Consider the following 8405-nt stretch of genomic DNA (forward strand, 5'->3'; position numbering starts at 1 on the left):
ACCAGAGTGGCTGCCATAGAGAAAAATCTGGTATTTGCCTAAGTAAAAAGTACTATTTCCATAGGGTGGCTGCACTGTGTCAGGAAGCCTAAGGAAAGTCCCTTCCTTTCTTATCAGTTTGGTGAAACATAGATAACACTGGAACAAGGTCTATCCTCTGGCAGGTTTCTGGCTTCTTGGAGAAAGATACTGTGTTGTCTCTGCCTCTCAAAGGGGTGGGTGGGTGCTGGTGAGATCGATGGAGTGTTTGGCAGCCAGTGCTAGTTGGGTTGAAATGAGAAAGGGAAACCTTCTGAAGGGCTCTTGCTTTTTCTGAGACTGCTTCTTAGCAAAGAGAGAGGAGAGCCCTAGGTCCCAGCGCACGCCTCTGCATTTGAGGAGCAGGGCAAGGAAGAGGGAGAAGCATCTGGGCCTGTCCAAGGCACTGTAGGGTAGGCGACCCATGGAGAAGTTTCGCAAGTTTCTGGACCTGTACCAAAGGCACTACAGCGCGCTAGGCTATGGCCTGGTGACCCTGCTGACGGCGGGCTGGGAGCGCCTCTTCTCCACCGTGGTGTCCTCCTGCCCTTGCAGTGCCACCTGGAACCTGCCCTATGGCTTGCTGTTTCTGCTGGTGTAGGAGCTCGCGCTTTTCCTCCGCGGTTATGTGCTGAGTGCGCGCACGTGGCGCTTGCTCACCGGCTGCTATGCGCCAGGAGTCCGCACAGGCTGTGGCGCAGGGCTTTGCGCCCTGGTGTGCACACAGCTGAGTGCCGGCACCGCGCTCGCGCCGCTTACTTCTGTGGCCATCGCGCTGCTCCTGGGCGCCTTCTACGAGTGCGCGGCCAGCGAGAGCGCGCCCTTCGCGCGGCGCTTGTGCCACGGCCGCTACTTCAGCTGCGTAGCCCAGCTGCTGCTGGTGCCCTGCCATCAGGCCAAGAAGTGCGATCTGCAAAACCTTCTCAAGGAGCTCTGGGGCTCAGTCACAGGTCAAGCTCCAGTGCGAGACGCTCAGGGTGCAAGGGATCCGAAGGCGGGGGAGATTGGAAAGAGGGAAGCTTTTACGGGGTGCTCAGGTGAGATGGTATCTCACTTATACAAGATCAGAAAGACCATCTTCCCCAGGCATAAAAAAAAAAAAAATTTTTTTTTAATTTTTTTTTATGCCATAATAGTACACCCTAAAAGAACAAGGAAAGATACTTGCTTCTAATGAGCCCAGAGGCGAATATCAAAATAAAACCAATAAAAAGAAAGGCACTCATGTACGGTGAGCATCTACTCTGTGCCAGATACTACTCCAGGCGCATCACCTCCTGCATTATTCTTTTATGTCTCACAACAATCCTGTCGGGGTATTCTTATTTACCTTTCATATTGAATACACTGAGCCTAGGTAAAATTGTTTCTCCAGCCAGAAAGCCAAAGAATTGTTGCAATAAAAGGGGTCTGCCCAGCTGGAAAGCCACAATCCTACACTGCCTCTGGGCTTATAAAGCCCAGAGGCTCTTTAAAATGAGCATTGCTTTCATGGGATATGCAGAAAGTCTACATGGTTTGAGTTCTATGGGAGTGACAAACAATAGACTCCTACCTGGGATCTTGACATGACTTGGAATATGACTGACTTGGCAAGCAAGCAGTTGTATCAGGGACAAGGTTACTATGACTCCTTTCCTTTAAGAGATGAAGTCCTAAAACTGTTGTTTGTTCACTGTCATAACAGGTGAACTACTATCTGAGAATTTTTAAATTTCTTATGAAAAATGTGACTAACTTTCTATTTTGGCACATTTTCCTAAGGTGCTGGGCTGGATTCTGATGGCAATTGTTATTATCGTCCTTCTGATTTTTACGTCTGTCTCCCGATGCCTATCTCCAGTTAGTGTTCTGCAGCTGAAATTCTGGAAAATCTATTTGGAACAGGAGCAGAAGATCCTTAAAACTCAAGCCACAGAGCATGCAACCATATTGGCAGAAGAGAACGTTAAAAGTTCCTTTGAGGGCTCACATCCAAAGAAACACTACACCCCAGGAATTCAAGACTGGCAACAGATTTCATCACTATATACTTTCAGTCCCAAGGAGCAGTACTACAGCATATTGCACAAATATGTTAACAGAAGAGAGAAGAGTCAGAGTATCAGATCTGCAGAAGGAGATGCCTTGTTTCCCATTCTTGGCTTTGTAGATTCGTCTGGTATAAACACCACTGTGGAGGTATGACCTTAGAAATAAAAAGAAAAAAAGTCCTTGGAACTATTGCTTTATTTTTAAAAAATAAAACTTAATATTGGTTATGACTGCTTTTTTCCTTCCGCATTTTGAAAACATAGTATTTTAAATCTGAAATAAAAATTTAGAAGTGAACCCCTGTTATATTAATTTTTTTAAAAAAAGCAAGGTTAAATGATTCGTTCAAAGTGACAGACTGGAACTAGATAAGAAGTCTTATCTTCTCAGTCTAGTGTCCTTTCCAGTGAATAACAATGCTGCTTTCAAATAAAATACATTAGTAGCAAAAACGGTGAAAGAGCCATTATACTTCAGACCTTCCTATTAGGTTATCTGTTGTTAATTTCAAGTTTATTTTCTTGTAGACAACATCTGGTTGGAAACTTAAAAATACTGGCATTTTATGGCTCTAGTATGGTTGCTAAACAAAAATACAAAAATTCAGAGTCAGGACCAAGATTCCTGACTAAGTAGAAGCTTCTGCTTATCCGTTTTGTAACAAAGACTCAAAAAAACAAGTGAATCGATCACATACAGGACAATTTATGAACGCTGACCATCAAACACAGAACTAAGGAGTTGACCTGAGTGACAGGAGAACGAAAAGCCACACGCTGAAGCAGCAACTGCTTGTGGAGCCAGTGTGCCATGCCGCAGCCTTGAGCCCCTGTGGTTCCCTGGTGCCAGAGTGGTGGGAGTGATTGTGGCTTACTGAGATGGGGCAAGCACGGACATAGGCCTAACCCTTGGGACCAACCTCAGAGGTGACCCAGCCCGTGCACACAGGTTGCATACCGACACGGCTGACAGGCAAATGAAGAACCACGGGGAAGCAGGGACTGGTTTTGGAGCCAAGAGCACAGCGTCCCAGAAAGGAAACCTTGGTGCTGGGCTTTGGACTAAGCATGGAGGAGCTGATTGAGGCTTCCTAAGAAGGCACAAGCATGGGACACAGCCCTAAACATCTGGGGCAGTCTCAGCAGGGAACCTGCCAGTGCACACAAGCTACACACCCCTCTGGAATCTCAGAAAAAACAGTCCTCACCAAACAAGATAAGTAACTTTGTCTATCTTGCTGCGCTACTCTCTCCTATCTGATCCCCCCCTCCCTGCCCCAGCCAGCTTCATTAACATTGGAATTCCCTGGGTCAGAGAGGAAGTGCACTGGCTTTATTTTTTTCTTCCTCTTTCTTTTCTAACCCATTCTCCTGGCCTGAGAAAAGCAGAATTTAACAATCAAAGGAAAAATTCTTCTCTGACTTCCCCAAACTGGAATAACAATACAGAACCAGCTCCATCCAGGCATAAGAGGCCCACAGTCTTTGGCTTTCATCCCTACAGGCAACCAGGTGGCTATTATAATGCAAAGGCAATTCTGATAGAGATCTGACTGTGTTTTAGCTGAATGGTGGAAACGCAAGTTTTGGAGGTCAGATACCTCTCTACCTATTAAACAGAGCCCTCACTGATCCACACTAGGGAACTGAGGGCTGAGGCTCCACCCACACCACCTAGCCACCTGCTAAAGGGGACTGAGGATAGTGACACCTACCAATCTATAGAGGTACAAGCGTTGGGTGCCCAAGGTACAGCTGCAGAGTCCACCCACCAGAGCGCTCTAGAGAATAGAGCCACTCCTACCTTACTGACACTTGGGGGAAGGCTGTCAGCATCCTGCCCTCCTCAGAGTGTGACCCCCTGCAGCTACTAGAAAGTGGCGCATACAACCATCACCACTACTCCTCTAAGTTAATACATAAGAGCCTACACCAAACACTAGGTGACCCTGAGGACTAGGACACCTCAGCTGATTCTATTCAAGAATAGTGAATGGACTCATAGGCTAATATACCTGGTAACAGGACATAAGTGATTCAAAAGCTGCAGCAATCAAGATAGCACAATCAAGTAGCCCACGTGGGTGTATTGTAACAAAACAAAACAAGAAGATAAGACTCAGTGAACAAATATAAAAGAAAACATTACAATATCTTATAGATGGCTTGGAGACAGCAGTCGATATCAAATCACTTAAAGAAGCAGACCATGATTGCTTCTACAAACCCCCAAATCAAAGAATCAAAATCATTCCCAAATGTAGATACATTCCTGGAATTGCCAGATGTAGATAATAAAAAACTAACATACAGAATGCTTCAAGACATCAGGGATGACCTCAGAAATGAAATAAGGCAATCTACAGAAAAAGCCAAGGAACACACATAAAGCAGCTGAAGAAATAAAAAAAAGATTATCCAAGAACATAGTGGAAAAATTAATAAGCTGCAAGAATCCATAAAGAGACAGCATTCAGAAATCCAAAAGATTAACAATAAAATTACAGAAAGAGACAACTCGATAGGAAGTCAGAGGAGCAGAATCGAGGAATTGGAGTGCAGAATTGGGGAGCTGGAGGATAAGGCAATTGACACCAATGTAGTTGAAGAAAAATCAGATAAAAGAATTTAAAAAAATGAAGAAACCCTAAGAATCATGTGGTACTCTATCAAGAATAATAACTTGTGTGTGATTGTAGTTCCAGAACAAGGAGGGATAACAGAAAATACAGAGAGAATAGTTGGAGATCTGTTGGGAGAAAACTTCCCTGGCATTGTGAAAGATGAAAGGATATCTATCCAAGCTGCTCATCGAGCCCCATACAAGATAGATCTCCAAAGAAAATCAACAAGACATATTATCAAACTTGCCAAAACCAAAGATAAAGAGAATATTTTAAAAGCAGCCAAGGATAAATAAAAAGACGCCTACAAAGGAGAATCAATAAAAGTAAGACTATACTACTCGGCAGAAACCATGAAGGCAAGAAGGCAATGGGATGACAAATATAGAGCTCTTAAGGAGAAAAACTGCCTGCCAAGAATCATATATCCAGCAAAACTCTCTCTCAAATATGAAGGTGAAATTAAGACATTTACAGATAAACACAAGCTTAGAGAATTTGCAAAAACCAAACCAAAACTGCAAGAATTACTAAAGGAAATTCTTTGGTCAGAAAATCAATAATATCAGATACCAACACAACACAAGTTCACAGAACAAAACCTCCTGATATCAACGCAGATAGGGAAATCACAAAAACAAAATAAGATTAATTAAAAAAAAAAGTTGCTCAAAGCAGGGAATCATTGATGTCATTAAGTAAAAGATTACAATAAAAAAGAGGGACTAAATACAGGAGGCATAGATCTTCCATATGGAGAGGAAACCAAGGCAATATAGGACAATACAAGTTAGGTTTCTACTTATTTAAATAAGGGTAAATATTAAGGTAACCACAAAGAGGTCTAACAATACTATCCTTAAAAATAAAAACCAAGATAAACATAATGAATCAGCAAAAATAAATTCAACTACTAAGAAAAGGAGGAACACACATTCTACAAAGAAAAACTTCTCAGCACAAAATAGTAAGTGGAAAAATGAAATTGTCAACAACACACACACACAAAAAGGCATCGAAATGACAGCACTAAATTCATACTTATCTATAATTACACTGAATGTAAATGGATTACATTTACCAATAAAGACACAGAGAGTTGCAGACTAGATTAAAAAAACACAATCCATCTATATGCTGCCTACAAGAGACACACCTTAGACCTAGAGACACAAATAAACTAAAACTCAAAGGATGGAAAAAAAAATTTATCAAGCAAACAACAATCAAAAAAGAGGAGTGGCAATATTAATTTCTGACAAAATAGACTTTAAAGTTAAATCCACCAAAAAGGATAGAGAAGGACACTATGTAATGATTAAAGGAACAATTTACCAGGAAAATATAACCATACTAAATATTTATGCACCCAATTATAGGGCTGCAAGATTCATAAAACAAACTTTAACAGAATTGAAAAGTGAGATAGACACCTCCACAATTATAGTAGGAGACTTCAACACACCACTTTCAGTGAAGAAGCTTACTTCCAGTAAGAAGCTCAATAGAGACACAGAAGACCTAATTGCTACAATCAACCAACTTGACCTCATAGATTTATACAGAACACACCACCCAACAGCTGCAAAGTATACTTTCTTTTCTAGTGCACAGGGAACATTCTCTAGAATACATCACATATTAGGTCATAAAACAAACCTTTGCAGAATCCAAAACATTGAAATATTACAAAGCATCTTCTCAGACCATAAGGCCATAAAAGTAGAAATCAAAAACAGAAAAACCAGGGAAAGAAACTCAATACTTGGAAACTGAACAATACCCTGCTCAAAAAAGACTGGGTTATAGAAGACATTAAGAAGAGAATAAAGAAATTCATACAATTCAATGAGACTGAAAACACTTGCTATCAAAACCTTTGGGACATACTGAAAGAAATTTATATCAATAAATGCACACATACATAAAGAAGAAAGAGCCAAAATCAAAGAACTGTCCCTACAACTTGAACAAATAGAGAGCAACAAAAGAAACTGTCAGGCACCAGAAGAAAGCAAATAACAAAAATTAGAGCAGAATTAAATGAATTAGAGAACGGAAAAACAAGTGAAAGAATTAACAAGGCCAAAAGCTGGTTCTTTGAAAAAATTAACAAAATTGATAAACCGATGGCCAGACTAGCTAAAGAAATACAGAAAAAGAAAGAAATAACCCGAATAAGAAATGAAATGGGCCATATCACAACAGACCCAACTGAAATTAAAAGAATCATATCAGATTACTACAAAATATTGTACTCTAACAAATTTGAAAACCTAGAAGAAATGGATGAATTCCTAGAAACACACTACCTACCTAAACTAACACAACAGAACAACTAAATAAACCCATAACAAAAAAAGAGATTGAAAAGGTAATCAAAAAACTCCCCCCCCCCAAAAAAAAGCCTGGCCCGGATGGATTCACTGCAGAGTTCTACCAAACTTCCAGAGAAGAGTTAACACCACTACTACTGAAGGTATTTCAAAGCATAGAAAAGGACAGAATACTACCTAACTCATTCTATGAAGCCAGATATCCCTGATACCAAAACCAGCTAAAGACAGCACAAAAAAAGATTACAGACCTATATCCCTCATGAATGTAGATACAAAACTCCTCAACAAAATTCCAGCCAAAAGAATTCAACAACATGTCAAAAAAAAAAATCCACCGCAACCAAGTGGGATATATACCAGGTATGCAAGGTTGGTTCAACATTAAAACAATTAACGTAATCCACCACATAAATAAAAGACAAGAACCACATGATCTTATGAATTGATGCAGAAAAAGCATTTGTCAAAGTCCAACACCCATTCATGATAAAAACTCTCAGCAAAACAGGAATAGAAGGAAAATTCCTCAGCATAATAAAGGGCCTTTATACAAAGCCAACAGACAACATCATCCTAAATGGAGAGAGCCTGAAAGCATTTCCCTTGAGAACGGGAACCAGACAAGGATGCCCTTTATCACCACTCTTATTCAACATTGTGCTGGAGGTCCTAGCCAGAGCAATTAGATTAGAAAAGGAATAAAGGCATCCAGATTGGCAAGGAAGAAGTAAAACTGTCTCTATTTGCAGATGACATGATCCTATACACAGGAAACACTAAGGAATCCTCCAGAAAACTACTGAAACTAATAGAAGAGTTCAGCAGAGTATCAGGTTACAAGATAAACATACAAAAATCAGTTGGATTCCACTACATCAAAAAAAAACAACATCCAAGAGGAAATCACCGAATCAATGCCATTCACAGTAGCCCCCAAGAAGATAAAATACTTAGGAATAAATCTTACCAAAGATGTAAAAGACCTATACAAAGAAAACAACAAGGTACTACTGCAAGAAACCAAAAGGGACCTATATAAGTGGAAAAACATACCTTGCTCATGGATAGGAAGACTTAACATTGTAAAAATGTCTATTCTACCAAAAGCCATTTATATATACAATGCACTTCTGATCCAAATTCAAACAACATTTTTTAATGAGATGGAGAAACAGATCACCAACATCTTATGGAAGGGAAAGAAACCCCAGGAAAGTAAAGCATTACTGAAAAAGAAGAAAAAAGTGGGAGGCCTCACTTTACCTGATTTTAGAACCTATTGTACAGCCACAGTAGTCAAAACAGCCTGGTACTGGTACAACAACAGACACATGAACCAATGGAACAGAATTGAGAATCCAGATATAAATCCATCCACATATGAGCAGCTG

At 40.5% G+C, this 8405-nt stretch overlaps 1 pseudogene; it reads left to right on the plus strand.

Annotated features, from left to right (window-relative positions):
• Positions 1-234: 234 nt before the first annotated feature.
• LOC126084750 (calcium homeostasis modulator protein 6-like) lies at positions 235-2205 on the plus strand (annotated as a pseudogene).
• The last annotated feature ends 6200 nt before the right edge of the window (positions 2206-8405 follow it).

Source organism: Elephas maximus, chromosome 1, assembly GCF_024166365.1.
Source record: "Elephas maximus indicus isolate mEleMax1 chromosome 1, mEleMax1 primary haplotype, whole genome shotgun sequence".
NCBI classification, from domain to species: domain Eukaryota; kingdom Metazoa; phylum Chordata; class Mammalia; order Proboscidea; family Elephantidae; genus Elephas; species Elephas maximus.